Raw genomic sequence first — 17,512 nt, forward strand, 5'->3', positions numbered from 1 at the left:
ATGAGATGCAAGAATATGGTGGCTTGTGAAAGGCATCATTCACATTCTTTGATCTCAGTATGTAATAGTTAACACGACTCGCAAATAGTTTTTCGACTACGTTCTTAAGCAGGTTGAACTAAGCTAGGGAGTAGGAGTGATGACTGCTGTTTTCTCGCGTTGTTCGTGACATAGCGCTAGGGAGGCCTTCACCACACCACAAATATATCGGGATCAGAGGTAGCAGGGGGTTACGTGAGTACTTCGTTAAAATAGGGCGGGGTGTTAAACACTCTATAGTGCGAACCCAGTTGACGTCCTTCAATGCAACTGATACCACCTATTATCATATACGTTCCATGCTATGAACTGTGAAATGAAGCGACGTCTGCAGCGATCGTAACACGCGCTTCATTTCTAGGAATTTGAAGGCAGACAAGATTCAACCTTTCATAACCCATGTGAAAGTGCCTTGAAGTCCTTAATGTGTCTATTGTAGAGTGTAGTTGTGCTCGTGTCGCCATTGAGTTGCTTGATATTTTTAAAGGGGAGGGAAAGTGACACATTTTTTACTAAAATACTGCCTATTATCTAATTTCACTACTTAGTGCATTTGGTGTATTGACTTAATTAATGTCCTCTTCTTAACGAAACAATAATGGTTTTATTTGGTGGAAATTTGAAGGTGTGACATTCGTAAACGTTGGAAGCATTCACTTTATCATCATCTACAGACGTAGTTTCTTCGAAGCACAGTGCTGGCGCGCACGAAATAGTTTTCAGTGATCAATTTTCAACGCGTTGTATAATATAGATGAACTCACACATTCGTAACAATGTAGAAGTGCCATACAAAGCAATAAAAATTATGAATTAATTCATGAATAGTTATTGTTGTCTCTTCGATACAGACAAATGGGCTTGCGGAAAATTCCAGCGTACTAACTGCAGATCTTTCTCTAATGTTGTAGGTTAGGTCAGCATATGGGCATACTGTAGCACAAAAAAATTGGTGTTATTTCCCAGTTTTTGCGAACAAGGTGAGTTTTTTCTGAGTTGTAGCGCGAAAATGCATGTAATTTTTTTTTCTGTATAACGCACTTTTTTTGCAGATGAGAACTATTATTATCGCAAGAAAGTATAATAAAACTATTCACCAAATTACATTTATATTTAGGCTATTTTTGCAGACAAAGAACAAGAATGGCCAATACGCACCTGCGCACTTATGAGTTTTCAATCAGGGAATGATTTGGTGGTCGTGAATCGCAACGTGGATAAAAAATCCTTACGTGCCACATATAAGCATAGTAAAATTAAGAAGTATTTAAATTTTGCCTTTTAACTGAGGCCTGGCTGAACAGGTAAACAGCAAATTGGTGGCCTGATGCACTCAAGATACAAAAGTTACTGTAGCTCAATGATCTCAGACGATTAATTAGGTGCTAAGATGTGGAGGAATTCGGGCTCACAGAACAGCGGTGCCCTACAGCTGCCGTTCTATCAGCACATTGAAACGAAAAAAAATCGTGCAAAGTATTCGAGCTTCCTTCACAAATGATTTCAGCGCAATCACTTGGCCACTCGAATTTTGTGCCTCAGAGCAGGTTGATACGCGAGAAGACCAGCATGAAAGCTATAGATATGGAGCATCGGAGATCAAAGTCTCAGTGATCGAGGAAAACTTGCATGAGCGCACACGTGGTACGCCCATAAGGAAAGCCGACATGACCATGAGTCTTGATATTTAGCTGGAGTATGGATAGCCATGAACAGGCTTGATACGGAGAAATGCAGGTTTCAAGCTGGGGAAACACGAGACTTTTTCGCAGATTTTCAGGTCCTTCGGCTGCGGTATTCGAGTTACTTGACCGGCGGGTCCTATGTATATTGCTGCAGCGCCGGGACATGCTCATTGTCACGTTCGCGATGCAGGCACATACATGCCGAAAAATTATCGCGACAGACATCCATGTTTAAAATATGCCAAACCCATTGATATGGGTTTGTGCGTATGAAATGAGCAACGCATTCCAACAGTCACGGGTTCTTTTAACAGTGGAGATGTTTCAGCTGGAAGGAAGGTTGTTGATGTGCGTACAAAACTCGATGGTTATGCGCTACAGAAATCGGGTGTCTTCCAAAGAAAAAAAATAGGAGGAAAAGAACGGCAGGGAGTTTAACCAGTCTATAGGCAGCCGGTTTGCTACCCTGCGCATGGGAGGAGGATGGTGAAGCTGAAAGATAGAGAGGAGAAAGGGAAGAGAGATAAACACAGCACATTAAGCAGCATACGTGTGCGTGTGTGTTCCAACAGCTTCTACACAGCCGCATACACCAGATAGAGCTCGTGCGATAGTGTCGAAATAATAGAACATTGATTGTGTTCTTGTGATTATTTTGCGATCGACCGCAACGTACCACGCAAAACGCTGAACAAACTAGATGGTAGATTTTTTTTCCCGAAGAGAACCACCGCAGATCTTGTCTCTAGGCGCTGCAGACCAGCAAGGGACATAGAGTTAGTTGTAGCCGTTAGTTATTGACGAAGCCCATCGACTTCGTGATGCAAGTTCTAGTCTTCTTTTGTCAGCCGACTAGGGCACTGTAATATTATTATCTTTAAAACGAGATTTTTGGGTTTTTTTTAAATATCGTGTGGATTAGGTGACCGTGCATAAGCGTGCTATAGATATGAGCATACGTACCCTGACGGTACTCCCTTATCTCTCCTTTTTTTATTAATCACATAATGCCTCGCTCCAGTGCCGGGCAGCAAACTGGATATGCGCTCGGTTGACCTCCCTGCCTTTCATTTCCTTCCTCCCTCCTTCCAATTTTCCCTACTTTTAATTTCTTCACTTACTTTTTTCCTTTTCTTCTCTGCCTTTAATTTCTTCCCTTTCTCCTCGTCCCTTTACAAGCGGCTTTAAAAAGAAGTGGCGTGAGGAGGAGTGGTGTGCGGGTGAAACAGAATAAAAGAAGTAGATAAACCGCATCGTAACCATATACAGTAAGCCTACTGGTGATTGGGAAAGGGAAGTGAGAGAATATGAAGAGGGCAATGTATGAAGAGGGCAATGAGAACAGGCGACAAACAACGAACTTCAGTTGGGTCCCGAGAAACGCTGGTCTATCAGAGGAACGCCGCAAGCCCGTTCCCTGATAGACCAGCCCTGATAGACTTTCCCCGTTCCCTTGCGAGAACGGGGAAGCCTAGCCTGATGCCCTCACCGCCACATCCTGGGCTCCATGAAGAGCCGTTAGTGGTCGTCGAGGCTCAACGACTTCGTTATGCAAGTTCTAGTCCACTTCTGTGAGCAGACTAGGGCCCTATAATAATAATAATAATAATAATAATAATAATAATAATAATAATAATAATAATAATAATAATAATAATAATAATAATAATAATAATAATAATAATAATAATAATAATAATAATAATAATAATAATAATAATAATAATAATAATAATAATAATAATAATAATAATAATAATAATAATAATAATAATATTAATAATAATATAATAATAATAATAATAATAATAATAATAATAATAATAATAATAATAATAATAATAATAATACTTTTATTATTATTTTGTTATTAATATTATTGTTTTCTTTCGCATTACGTCCTACAACCCCGATATGAATATGAGGTATGCCGAAGTAGAAGTCTGTAGAAATTTAGAGTTCCAGGGTTTCGTTAGCGTGACATTGAATCTAAGTACACGTGCCTCTATGGGCTTGTGACGAGAGGCACCGCCAGCTATGCGTCCACTGTCGCTAACCCACCCGAAATCCGTAGAATGGGCAATAATAAAAAATACGAGGTAAAAAAAAGAATACTGTAGCAAAATATAAAGGAGCATAAAAAAGGGACATATCAGAAAGCGAAGAAATATAAAGGCAACTCACTCTGTCTTGCCAGATGGTGGCGCTTGTTTGTCCGTTCATGCTGTGGGGAAGCTAAGAAAACAGTGGAACATGTTCTGATTGAATGCGGGGACAATTGCCCAGGTATACATGTGAGTAGAAGCCTACATGAGACTTTGGATTTTAGGGACAAACATGGAAAGCTGAACACGTTCGCGACAGAAGCAAGTAAGAGACGGTTAGAGCATTAGTGGCACAAATGTAGAGATAGAGGACAGAAATAGCGGGAAAATGAAGTCATTTTGCCTGAAGAGGCAGAGAGATGGAACATAAACTTAACTTTTTCTTTGCTATATTAAGATCGACTTATCCAAAGTAGATAATGCATTAGGCCAACACAAAAACAAAGTTTTCATTTTTTTGTAACCCTGGTGACACTAAGTCACCGCCCTGTTGTAAAGGGGACGCTCATAACATCCATCCATCCACCTGTTCAGTTTACTCAGATTGCACAGGGGTGGAACAGGTCTTAATTTTTTTTCAGTGTATGTAGAGTGTGCTCGAGGTTACCCAAAGGTCTCTTTAGCGCGGCTACGTTTTCGGCAACGTGGTAGAGTCTCCGTAGGCTATGCTGCCTTCGTTCCTTCGACAACAACGTCTCCCCCCTCGTGTTAGAGTTGTCGTCTATGGCTAGAGAATACACCATCTTGATTTTTGCACGATGAAAGTAGAGGTGAGAAACGAAACCAGCAGTGGTAGATAAAACGGTGCTAATAATGCACCTATCAAATGCAAACTACGATAAACTTGGATTGATTCAGCGGTAAAGTGATGCATGTCAGGGAATCTCTGTATACCTCATTCTGCAATTGTACTGCCATGTACGCGCAGCGCTGGCCATCTTTCTTTCCTCTCTTCCCATTCCCCACTCCATTATTTATTTTCTGCTGCCAGTCGTGGTCTCTTTACTACAACTTTACTACAAAGAGGGTACACAAATGTTGAAGTGCGCTTGAACGTCACTTTCAGGAGCAGATCATGGTAGCGCAATCGGGACTGGTGCACATCTTGTTCTGTACCGCTATAGCCCGCTTCAGTTCTCAGTGGATGCCCCGATCCCACCGTTAGGAAACGGACGACTGTGCGCGTAACTGGCCGTCCGTTTCGAAGTGTCATTGAATGCCTCTTGCAAGCACACTGGTCAAGTGTCCGCCACGCCATAATAATTACTTTCGCGAATCAGTGAGCGACTCATACATCCATAGGGCAACGCGCGAACCTACGTGGCTGTGGACGTTGATGGTGGTTTCTGCTGCTGCTGCTGCTGCTGCTGCTGCTGCTGCAGCTGAAGATTAACAGGTGTGAGCGCCTTGCGATTGGTTCGCCTTTGAAGCGCCCACTCGTTACTCAATTGACACCTTTTGACGCCCGGTGCCATTGTACGCTTTTGCCATGCAACATATGATGCGCTAAAAGGCTCCCACCGCATGACATTCATATAGTGCTTTATGTTTCAAATGCAACTATTACAAATCTCATGGCTCTGTGGTAGAACGCCTGCTATCGAACAAATTGTCTGACACAGCACTTCAGCTAACGTAGCCTCACTGATTCAGGCCCGTAAGAAGGGGTCCCTAGCCACCCGATACCCCCCGAAATTATGATGTGGGATGTTTGAATGAGGAAAAATAATAAAAAATAGGCGTTTTTCAAGATCTTCACAAAGTTCCACTCCCCCCCCCCCCCCCTTAAAAAATCATGGCTACGGGCCTAATGCTGGACATCGAAGTTCGACCACCCAGACGTTTTTGTCCACCACTATAATATTTTACAGCCGTTCTCGCCATGCTACTGCCTGGTTTTCTGCCTTTCTTCGTACTTTGCTACGGTGAATCAACGCTATCCCTTGACGCTGGCCTTCTTCTGGCTGCTGCTTGAAGGCACTATAGTACGTGGACGACGTGGTCAACCCGAGTAACTTATGTGCCAGCTTGCCCGCGAATCCACTAGTCGACATCCTCCACGCCAAACAACATACATCACTGCGTCCGACATGCAACACCATGATAAAGAGCTCTCGCCTACTGCTCTACTGCTCCCATGGCGACCTTTCCTGTGGGGCTTTTAGAGCATCTTTTTAATGGATACGTACACATCTGCTGTACATCTGCTGCGAGAAGTGGCAGCAGTCACGCAAGAGGCTACTTCATTCAATTCTTCTTAGTCCTCTGCCGTAAAGGCCACCCACATCGTGCCCTTCAGTAAGCTACTGCTATGCAGCCAACTACTTTGCTTCGGAGGCTTATTTTAACAGCCAAGTTCTTAGTCAAGGCTTGCCCGTGTATTGGCGCAGAGCTAATATCGTCGTTTAGCAATGTGGCGAGTGTGAAGCTTTCTAGCATAAGGGAGGGCTGCGCCGTGCTGCAAGAGGCTAGGGCGGAAGGTGTCACAGCTTGAATCAATAGTCAACCTCCTAAAAACGCACTCAGTGGGGCGTGGGTGAGGTTCAGTAGAGTATGAAAGATTACATCGATGTCTGTGTTGAGGAGTTTGCACTTTCGGAATGGTGAATAGTTCTTGCTTTCCCAATGGAGAGGCCACCTGACATGAGTGACAGCGAGAGCAGATGGAGAACGGGCACATCATTGCCAAAGTAGTCGCAATGTTCCCGCAAGATAGCCCGTCCACAGCTGAGCGTAAATGAACAGAAGACTTGAAAAACAGAAGTACGACATAAAGGGATAAAGGAATGGCGCCAGCCTTACTACTTCAACAATTTTTGGCCAAGTCGCGCTGACCGGATTCAAAAAATTTTTTCCAGATCAGCGGTTTCACTAGGATGGATACTGCTACGGACGAAAACAAGTGATAGAAAACACTCATTTTGACCCCAAAACTAGCGATGATTTGAAGCTGTCACACTTTCCTGACATAATGAAATTCATATATAATTGCAAATTCACTTGAATACGGCCTCTACACTGTCTTGCCTGGCATATTTCAAGTGGAGTGACATAAGTCCTGAAAGAAAAGCGATACAGTGTAGTAAGAAAAGCGATAATTACTCCACAGGAGCACCGGTACGGTTTGAGATTAGGGAAGTACTCTGGTGCGTCACTTTTTAATTTTTTTGACTTCATTGCGGTAATTTTCTTTTGGCGCCTAATAAATAGGAGAAACTTTCAACCTCCACATAGGAAGTTAAGTAGTTAAAGAGAGCGCAGGCACTTACATTGAGATTAAGTCAAACGAAAACGTACTCTAATCCTGCCTTTGCCCCTCAAGTTTTATCATGACGCGTATTGAATAAACTCGTGTACAAAATGAGGCGGTTTAGTCACCTTAACCCACATGCCATGAGAATTTCTTTCGGTACGCGGCACCGGTACAGCAATGTCCAGCAAATGGGATTCCACTATGCGAAGGCCGGACATAAAATCACAACTTATGGCTGTCCAGAGGGCCCATGATGCAGCGGTAGACCTCTGCCTTACTGTCCCGTCGTGGGAGCGGCCCGCCGTGTGTTAGGGCACACGCCTTCGGACTTTCAAGAATAAAGTTTTCCCGAACCAAGCTAAACGCACGTACTTGCGCTAAACACTCAGCACAATAACGATATCGTTAACTGAATTAACCACGTCACATTTTTCCTGCTTTCTAAGTAACCATACTACTGCGTCTTTAACGTGAGTAGAGGAGGAGGAGGAGGAATAAATGAGGAAGGACAGGGAGGCTAGCCAGTTCTCAGACCAGCTGGCTACCCTGTACTGGGGAAGGGGGTAAGGGGGATAAAGGATGAGAGAAAAGAGACGTTGTAAAAAAAAGAGAGAGAAGGTCATCAGACGATCCCCGACGCTGTTTACAGTCTGTCTCTCAGACCACTTGCCCTCAGAAAGCGCAACAACGCTCTCAGCCTTGCGTGCAGAGGACGGTCTCTCGGCCAGTGTCCTAATACCCTTTCTTCCGACAATTGGCGATTGTCTATTCTATCTAAAGCTTTTGACAGTTCTTTTCTTGGCACACTGAAGCGGGGACAAACGTGAGTGGATATCTGTTTTAAGTGTAATGGAGGTTCTTAACAAGCTACAGAAACACGTTACGGGAAAGCGGCATTACGGAACCAGCTGACGAGTGCGCATGCGCGAATATTGTACGCGTATACGCAAATACGCAAAGGTACCGTGACGTATTTCCGCAATGTGCTCAGTAGCTTGCTAGAAATCTCCAACATTTTATTATCTGAAAGTGAAATGGCCGAAAACAAAGAACTTGACATGATAATATCTGAGCTTTTACTTGCCTAAGCCACTATGTGATTGAGAGGTACGCCATAGTAGGGAACTCTGAAATATTCATCTGTCTGGTGCTTTCTACCGCGCAATGATATTGCTGGACACGCGGGGCTCCAGCATATCGCCTCCATCTAACTGTGACCGTGGCTGCCAGGATCCAATTCATGACATGCGGGTTAGCAGGTGAACACCGTAAACTCTACAACCCCGTGGCGAACTATAAACTTGTCATGCGCTACCTCGATGTACTACATTTTTTTTTCTAAAATCACTTTTGATAATTTAGCCTAGCCAACGAAAAAGCTACTGACACAAGATTTTTTTCAGCTTTGAAGACCCTCCATATCATCAAAATAATAATGAAGAAGCTAACAGTGGTTCTGGCACTAATATCGCAATCATTGATAGTTGTCTGTTATGTCCGGTGCCCAGTTAGGAGTGTGCCTGGTAAGTAATTTTCTAGAACACAAGCTGCTTCTACAAAAGTGTGCTGATATTTCTAACCTATACAGAGTTATATTTCACGAGGCCTAGTGCAATTAAGCGCAGTTATGCGTCATACTATTTATCTTGTAACAAAAACTACAATTCCGCTTATCATTTTTTTATTCAGGGAGCTCATTTTCACAATGATATGTAATTGATGTCACATTTACGTTCAAATGTACGTCAGCGTGACGTCAACTAAGAACATTATTATGTGGTCAAACGGCGCGGCAGTATACGCTTTTCCAGAATTTATATCCTATACCTTTTTTAAACAATCACATTTCCTCTCCCAAGGAAACTAATAAAGTTTAGCACGTTTACTCACTGTTAATCTCTGACCCCCAAGAAGCGCACGCTGACAGAGGGTTACGAAAAAAACTCGCAGTCTTTATTCGGGACTGCAGTGATTATTGCAATATTATAAATGTATTCGCTGCACTGACGCCACGTGCTGCTATTGCCATTCACCGAATACCGAACCACATAGGATACTCAATAGCATAAAAAGCCGAAATGGTCTTTCCTGTGCCACGTGGCGTACTTCGCAACAGCGAAGACACATTTTTAAAGATAATATCTTAGGCACTGTCTGGGGATCTTGTTTATTAATCGAGATGAGTCTAGGCAGGCGTCCATTCGCATCTGCATTTCTGAGAGATTACATAAAGTATCGTGTATTTTGACCTACAAGATAATGCGACCATACAAGACACTGCGACATCAACGCGCTAAGTAGGATTGTTGGCTGAGTGGCGCTTCGCAGTACAATTCTGCCATGCCGCTACCTGAACAAAACCAAAAGCAGTAGTGTTCTTTTACTTTTTTTGACAAAGTCTGCCAGAGTGGACAGGCAATGAGGAAGAAACTGAATCTGATAATTTGAACTTCCTGGCTAGTTGACTGAGCATTTTGATCCAGAGAACAGCACCAAAAAAAGCATTAATTTGCCGTGGTCTCCTTTTCTCTCAATCTAACAAAGGTCTCACAGTATTTGTGCACGTTCCCCTTCGAAAGAAGGATGCTGTGACGTTGAGAGGGACACTTCGCACAACTGATTTTGGAGAAACAATGCCTCCGGTGCTTTCCCACTTTTGAAGGAAAATGCACGTGTTGGGGGGAACGCACCTCCACCGGTGTTGTGTACACCGCGGAAGTGTTTGCGCTGTTCCGCTTGCTGACGTTGAATCTGCGAGAGCCGCGGCCATTGGCGTCGTGAGCCTGGCATGGCCGGCGAGGGCGAATCTTCCCGCGCAACCAATTTAGTCGCTTGCGAAACGGGGCACCCCCGTAGGCTAACGAAGCTGGTGAGACCATCAGCGGCTTCCTTACACAAGTCGGCATGTTGATTACGGAGCTTCTTATTGCAATTTTTTTGTTGGACGTGGATTTCGTTAACGATAACCTGAAAGTATTTCGTAGTTTGTCTTCCCAGCCATACATACTTCTGTCTATGTTTAATTTCAACTATATTGTTACGTGGCGTGTGTGCTGCACTAGAAAAAGGAGGAAGAAGCGAAGGGACATGAACGAAAAGATCCCTCTTGCATCCTGCTGGTTCTTTGTGTTTTTTTAAATATGCTGTCTTCATTCTACAACTTTTTTTCATTTTTTTTGTAAGCAATAGTGCAGTTATCATCCATATGAGACTACGTGTTCTCTTGGCCAATTCCACAGAGTGGGTATGAGCCATGCACTCTGGACTACAAACAAACAAACAAACAAACAAACAAACAAACAAACAAACAAACAAACAAACAAACAAACAAACAAACAAACAAACAAACAAACAAACAAACAAACAAACAAACAAACAAACAAACAAAAAACAGAACAAGCAAGCAAACAAACAAACCTAGTCCTGTACGGCTCGTCGTCCAATCAACCACAAATGCCTATTGAGCACGTAACAGAGTGGTGGAGGTGCTGGGTAGGCGCAAGGGGGTTAATTGGTACATGGCATATTTTCATGGATACCGATGCAACATTTTTGTCGTTTTCCTTTGGTGTTGATATCAATTGATTCCACAGTGTTTCGACGCGATTAGCTTTTAAAACGTTCTTGAACAAATAATAGTTATTCTTCAAATCCCAACTTACCTCTTTATATCGCAGCAGTTGATAAAGCAAGTACGCTTTTTCTACTGTGAGATGGTGTGAAAGATAACATATTCTTTGTCACCAATGCACATGCAGCCGTACCAAAGAACGGCATGCTGATACGTATTTTTTTAAGAAAGTCCTTTATGCAGAATCAGGTATTTTCGAGTAACAAGAATGCAGGCCCATGAGTACAACGTCACGTTTGTCCAAAAGTTACCAGTGACGATGCTGGCGTCCGGTACCCCTTTAGTCACTGCGGCTTATGTTTTCCTTCCGCCACCTGGGCTGGCTGGCTACGTAAGCATAGCTGCTTGGGGCATAACCATGTTGTATTCTGTATTGTTGGGGTTTATGGTCCCAAAACCACCATATGTTTTATGAGAGACGTCGTAGTGGAGGGTTCCGGAAATTTCCATCTCTTAACACGCACTTAAACATAACAACACGGGCCCCAGGCAAGTTTACTTCCATCGAAAATGCAGCTGCCTCGACTGGGATTCAACTCCACGACCTGCGAGTCAGCAGCAGAGTGCCTTAACTTCTAGACCACCATGGCTAGTTTCGGCATGACCATTATTTCAATTTTAACTTATCGCACCACTAGTTCCGTGATTACAAAAAAAAAATCCTGGCGATTTCGTTTTTAAATGTCGGGGCCTGCTTCAAAAAGGCTTTAGTATTTAGAAATTCTATATTGTTGCCATTACCACTTATTGATCATGCGTTTTGTTTTAGGTTTTTCATTTTCATCAGCACTTCCCAAGCAGTTTTGGATATCTCTACTAATTAACGTAATTTTGTATGTTTGCTTCACTTTTTACTTAATTTCTATCGCACTCTCTTTCTAAGTACTGGAGATATTTACGTGCAGGAGCTGGGACAAAATGCTGTCAAGATAATTTGGTAATATAGAAAAATGCGCACTGGTGATACTGACACTTTGCTCTGTGAGTTGATTTCGGCAGCAATTAAAGTGAGCGTGAGCATCGAATTGAGCGTTTTGAGGAGTGGCTTAGACGATGGTTCAGTAAACTTGCAAAGCTTGTGGTTACATTGCTTTTTTCCATTGAATATATGTCTTGTTTGTTTTACATTAACTTTGCTTTTGCCAATTGCTTTTAAGGCAAACGGAGGGGTTAGCTTAGCGATGACGAAAACCCTACACATGGTTTTTGTAGTGGCTGTATTTAAGCGCCTGTGCTGTCTTTTGGCTATATATTTTTTAAGAATGACAGTAATGGAAAGTTTAACGTTCATAGGTGCGTGTTGGTACGAAGGAAGACTATATCCAGCTGGATCTCACGTGTCATCCGCTAACCCATGCGCTTTCATAACTTGTTCAGTCACTGGACAGACGCTGTCAATCACTGGGTAAGCAGTTCGCTTTTTTTTAGAAATGCGTGACTGCACAAGAGCATCCTTAAAAAGCGCAAAAAAAAAAAACCAGGGACAAAGATATGCACGCAGGAGAAGACTTTTCCAACTCGTTTTATAAAGTGAAAACTTGGACTTCTTTTCCTAACAGAACTACTGCTCAAGGCACATGAACATCAGTGCAAATAGTGATACATGTGCAATGGCCGAACAGACACACACTGACGTAAAAACAGATAGTTGTGATATCCTTTTCACTGTCATGTAAATAGAACAATGACTTACACAGTCATCTTTGTGATGTCAAATAAAAATCCTGCTATTTTCATTTCAATGAAAACCCTTGACATTTATTTATGAAGGCAAGGCTCATTTTTCAAATACATTGACAATTGTCTGCGCTATTAGCGCGTTATTTTATTATTATTTAATAATCTTCTTTGTTCCTTTATGAAGCATTGCCATAGCATAGTTGGTAAATAAGTTGGAGAAGCTCGCGTTATGAGCCACGCAAAACTTTAAGAAACAAAACTGGACGACCTGAACATTAATCTGCTTGCTTATGAACGGTTCGTAGGCCTTGGGTAGGCGATATGGGTCGTTTCTAAACCGCTGCGATGCTTTCCTGAAATCATTGCGAATAAAGTTTTCCTTTTTTTGCTTCCTTCCTTCCTTCCTTCCTTCCTTCCTTCCTTCCTTCCTTCCTTCCTTCCTTCCTTCCTTCCTTCCTTCCTTCCTTCCTTCCTTCCTTCCTTCCTTCCTTCCTCTCTACTTTCTTCCTTCCTTCCTTCCTTCCTTCCTTCCTTCCTTCCTTCCTTCCTTCCTTCCTTCCTTCCTTCCTTCCTTCCTTCCTTCCTTCTTTCCTTCCTTCCTTCTTTGCTTCTTTCCTTTCCTCCCTCTCTTCCTTCCTTCCCTCCTTCCCTTCCTCTCTACTTTCTTCCTTCCGTCATTTCTTCCTTTCATCGCTCAGAAATTTTCTCGCAGAAGCCATTGTATTTCCCGTTCATATGTATTCTATCGTTATACGTACTGGGTGTCTTCTGTTCACCGACGTCACTTCACAGCTATTTGTTGTGTTGCCCTCTTGCTTTTTAGCTGAAGTGTGTAGCGGGACTTATGCAATGTCTGTGGCCAACACCCGTGTATGATGATAATAGATTTCTGAAAGCTTGCAGAAATTTCTGCTGCGCGTAACCGTGTGTCGGGCTAGCGGTTTGCCTTCTTCTATTTTGGTGGACCAGTGATAAGTCATTAAAATTACCAAACTTCTGTGGTGCATACCCTTCCATGATAGTGATGACAATAATATGGCGAAATGCCAATAATATAGAGTAGTATGTTTCATACACAGTTGACGAACGGAATCGAAAAGCACGTTTGGTGCAAAATTTTGGAAAGGTTGCTCCTTGGGTGATTTTGTAAGCAATAAACGTAGCATATATCAACATAATACATAAAAGAATGACAAGCTTGCGGGATAGATGGCTAATCCCACAGCGTGGGTGCGCGCCACAGATTCAAGAACTTGACTCAGGCAGTCAGCAGTGGTGGTGGAGGTGGCAGAAGCAAAATCACCACAAAGGTCAACTCTTGCTTTGAGCTCACAAGAGGTTAGTGTGAAAGCTACAAAAATGCATACTTCACCTGCTCTCGAATGAACGAAACGAACATCAAATGTCGTCGCCCAATTACACACGTCGCACTTCGACGCTACACTTAAACACTTGTTTTGTTTTTCAGGCTCTTTTCGCAGTTAAATGAGCCACCTCCTCATGCATGAATTTATCGTAAACAATTTGAAGCAGTGCTTTGAAGTCGTTAAGTGTGCCACAGCCAGCGACGTCCACGATCTAAGCATACCCATGTCCAACGAAACTCTACTAAATATTAAGTGCATGACTGACCTTGTGCCTGTAAGTGTTGTGAAAAGCATCACAAAAGGCTTCTGTTGCTTCTACAACAGTAACCTTATCGACATGATATCAAAGTGAACAAGGGTAAAAGGGCGTTCAGGCGCTGCTGACTTTATGAAAGAACGCTTTCGCTAAAAGGCTCATCTCTGAGTCTTCAGTGCAGGATTTTTCTTTCTCACCACGCAATAATCTACCCGTGAAAAAAAATCTATTTACTGACATGCAGGTGTCCGTCAGGGCCTGGAGCACATCAGCATCCCCCCGGTGCTGCTGGGGTACCTTTATTATTGTTCCCGGACTGTTGTTCAAGATGCCCGAGGATTCCATGAATCGACCTTACGAACAATAAACTGCTTGTTTTGAGCTCGACTGTTACTACGTTCTACAAATATGCATCATAAGTCACTAAAAATATGCAAAAATAAACCATTTATTGGGAAGTTATAAATAGAACGATTTTGACAGCCCGGATACGTAACTTTCCCCCATACTACAAGAAGTGAGCACTCAGTATGTAGAACGAGTAGACAGTTTATCACTGAAGCGGCACTTTACGCACAAGCGAAACTATAGCGGTAATTTGAAGAAATAAAGGACAAGTTATTGTGTAGGAGTCCAGGCAGAATAAAGAGATCGTCAAATGACTAATGTTGACGAGACAGCGGGCGACTCTTTTTACATTCAATGATTCTAAGGGAAGCTCTCTGAAATCATCACTTGAAGATCGGCGGAGCAAATAAATGTCACATGCAATCTCCAAAAAGCAAACTGAAAGAAAACAATTATCATGATTTTGGATGGCTCTCCTTCAAGCAAGTTTACGAGTACTTTGTGTTTATAGCGATATGCTCCTGAACTGTATATTTTCATTAATTGATTGATATGAGGGGTTTAACGTCCCAAAACTACCATATGATTATGAGAGACGCCTTAGAGGAGGGCTCCGGAAATTTCGACCACCTGGGGTTCTTTAACGTGCACCCAAATCTTAGCACTATATTTTCATTAGCGTGTGCTGTTAGATCTTTGGCGCTCCTACAGAGTCATGAGTTCTCTGTCACAGCTTTCTTACGGTGTCTGATTCTTATTTGTATCTTGAATGAAATAACATATCACTCATAGTGTTCACTTATTATCTCCAGAGACGGACTCCAAAGAACTAAAAAAATATACTATCAAAATGAGCCTTCATAATTTATATGGAAAGCATCTTCAATTTTTAAGAATTTCCTTTGTACCGTTATTGCGGTATTTATGTGCATGTTTCAATAAAAGAAAAACACTGTAACTTCTCAGGCAGTTGCGGCATCTATGAAGTGGCAGGTACTCATACATATTTCAGAAAGTGTACATGCAGAGACTGACAATGTACGAAAAAGCAAAAAAAGAAATAGAAATACTGGCTCCCCAAGCCGATTCCTTGTCCACAGTGAATGGCTTGTATGTTCAGTTCAGTTTATTAGGGGCGAAGCTCCTTATGGTGTGGGTCTGTCGCTCCTCCGTATGTATGTATGTATGTATGTATGTATGTATGTATGTATGTATGTATGTATGTATGTATGTATGTATGTATGTATGTATGTATGTATGTATGTATGTATGTATGTATGTATGTATGTATGTATGTATGTATGTATGTATGTATGTATGTATGTATGTATGTATGTATGTATGTATGTATGTATGTATGTATGTATGTATGTATGTATGTATGTATGTATGTATGTATGTATGTATGTATGTATGTATGTATGTAAGTATTTACGCAGCCACTTATGGCACATACCTGCTCTAGAGCGGGTATGTTCCACAGGGCTTGCAAGATGGGAGATGGCGGTATTTGGAGTGTTCAATAGATGGACGCGCGGACGTGCGGACGGACAAACAGACGGATGGACGGACTCATGGACGGACGCATGGACTGACGCCGGCATGGTCGCGAACGGACGGACGGAAGCACGAACAGGCTGACGGACGCTTCACGCCACTCATCCTCACGAAATATTCACTCCGTGAATATTTTGTGATTTTTTAAAGACGATAGTCTTTCTTGGTAACCTACGACGAAAAAAAAATTTGGTCGAGCTCTACACTGTTTGTCCGCCGTTAAGCGTACCATAAACGGCACCAAAGTGGTCAAAAGATACTCCAAACGGCCAACCCCATCCACAGCGCCCACCACATAGCTCAAGGTTCAGCGTTCATACTTGGGCGATGGTCAATTAAAAAGGAATTATTGCGCATATCTGAGATACCGTAACAACACGTCAATAATATGTATGTGTATCTCTTAATAAAAAAAGGCATACATAAGTAATTCTAAGGACCGTAGCGTTTATCACACTGCGCTGACCATGCAACGCTTGCACGAAATGACAAGTGTTTCCGGCGCTTTGCTAAGATGACACTGTGTTGGTACCTGGCCGTCGCCTTGCGTTCTACACCTCATCACCTCAGAGACGGGCGGACATGCCGCGCGCTCCGTTTTGCAGGATAACTGCCAGATAGCGCTCATGTCTAACGTGTGACGTGACTTGATGCGCTCGTTCGCCTCCACTGCACGCTCGAGGCACTCTAACGCAGCGCCTCCAGAATATCGTTCGCCGATTTTCTTGCGCAGAACATCAAATTAACCTTTTGTGCACTCTCTCTAGACGCTAGACTATCGTCTTTGGACGACATTTGCAGTGTAACATGCAGATGTGGCCAATTTTTCCTTAAAGGTCCCATTTATAGGGGCGTGACAGAAGGGGGGGGGTTATGATACAATGAATACAATACTAGAAAAATAATCATACTAGAAACAAAAACAAGTGGTAGGTGACCAGGTCGCACAAACCACGATAGCTGATTTGGCAAAATAGAGGAAACAGTGGCCTTGAACACGTGGTGACCCGCCGCGGTGGTCTAAAGGCTAAGGTACTCGGCTGCAGACCCGCAGGTCGCGGGATCGAATCCTGGCTTCAGCGGCTGCATTTCCGATGGAGGCGGAAATGTTGTAGGCCCATGTGCTCAGATTCGGGTGCGCGTTAAAGAACCCCAGGTGGCCGAAACTTCCGGAGTCCTCCACTACGGCGTCTCTCATAATCATGTGGTGGTTTTGGGACTTTAAACCCCACATATCAATCAATCAATTGAACATGTGATGGTTATTTGTAGACACAACATGTTGCTGAAGGGAATTCCAATCTGGCGCTGCTCGACAGAAAAATGAGGCAGAGAAGGTAAGTTGCGCGACAGAAAAATGTGGCAGAGAAGGTAAGTTGCGCGTGAACCTGGTTTTAAAACTTGTAGTGGTTGACCAGTGCATGGCGATATCTTTGCAGGTGGGATGATGTACAGCGTGCTTTTAGCAAACTGTAAAATAAAAAAAAATCACGAAAAAGACCGAGGCTGCCTAACGTAAGACGATGCGCGAGTGATTACGATTCAGGTTTTTCTATTAGGGCGCATATGCTTACGTCATACGAGGAGGATG

General features: G+C 42.9%; 1 long non-coding RNA gene across 1 annotated transcript; it reads left to right on the forward strand.

Moving 5' to 3' along the window:
• Positions 1-889: 889 nt before the first annotated feature.
• On the forward strand, positions 890-14,398 carry LOC119179932 (uncharacterized). Its single transcript, XR_005110910.2, has 4 exons — positions 890-1,019; positions 8,486-8,605; positions 12,007-12,118; positions 14,261-14,398. It is a non-coding gene; the product is annotated as an uncharacterized LOC119179932 (long non-coding RNA).
• The last annotated feature ends 3,114 nt before the right edge of the window (positions 14,399-17,512 follow it).

The sequence above is a fragment of the Rhipicephalus microplus genome, chromosome 7 (assembly GCF_043290135.1).
Source record: "Rhipicephalus microplus isolate Deutch F79 chromosome 7, USDA_Rmic, whole genome shotgun sequence".
Classification (NCBI taxonomy): Eukaryota; Metazoa; Arthropoda; class Arachnida; order Ixodida; family Ixodidae; genus Rhipicephalus; species Rhipicephalus microplus.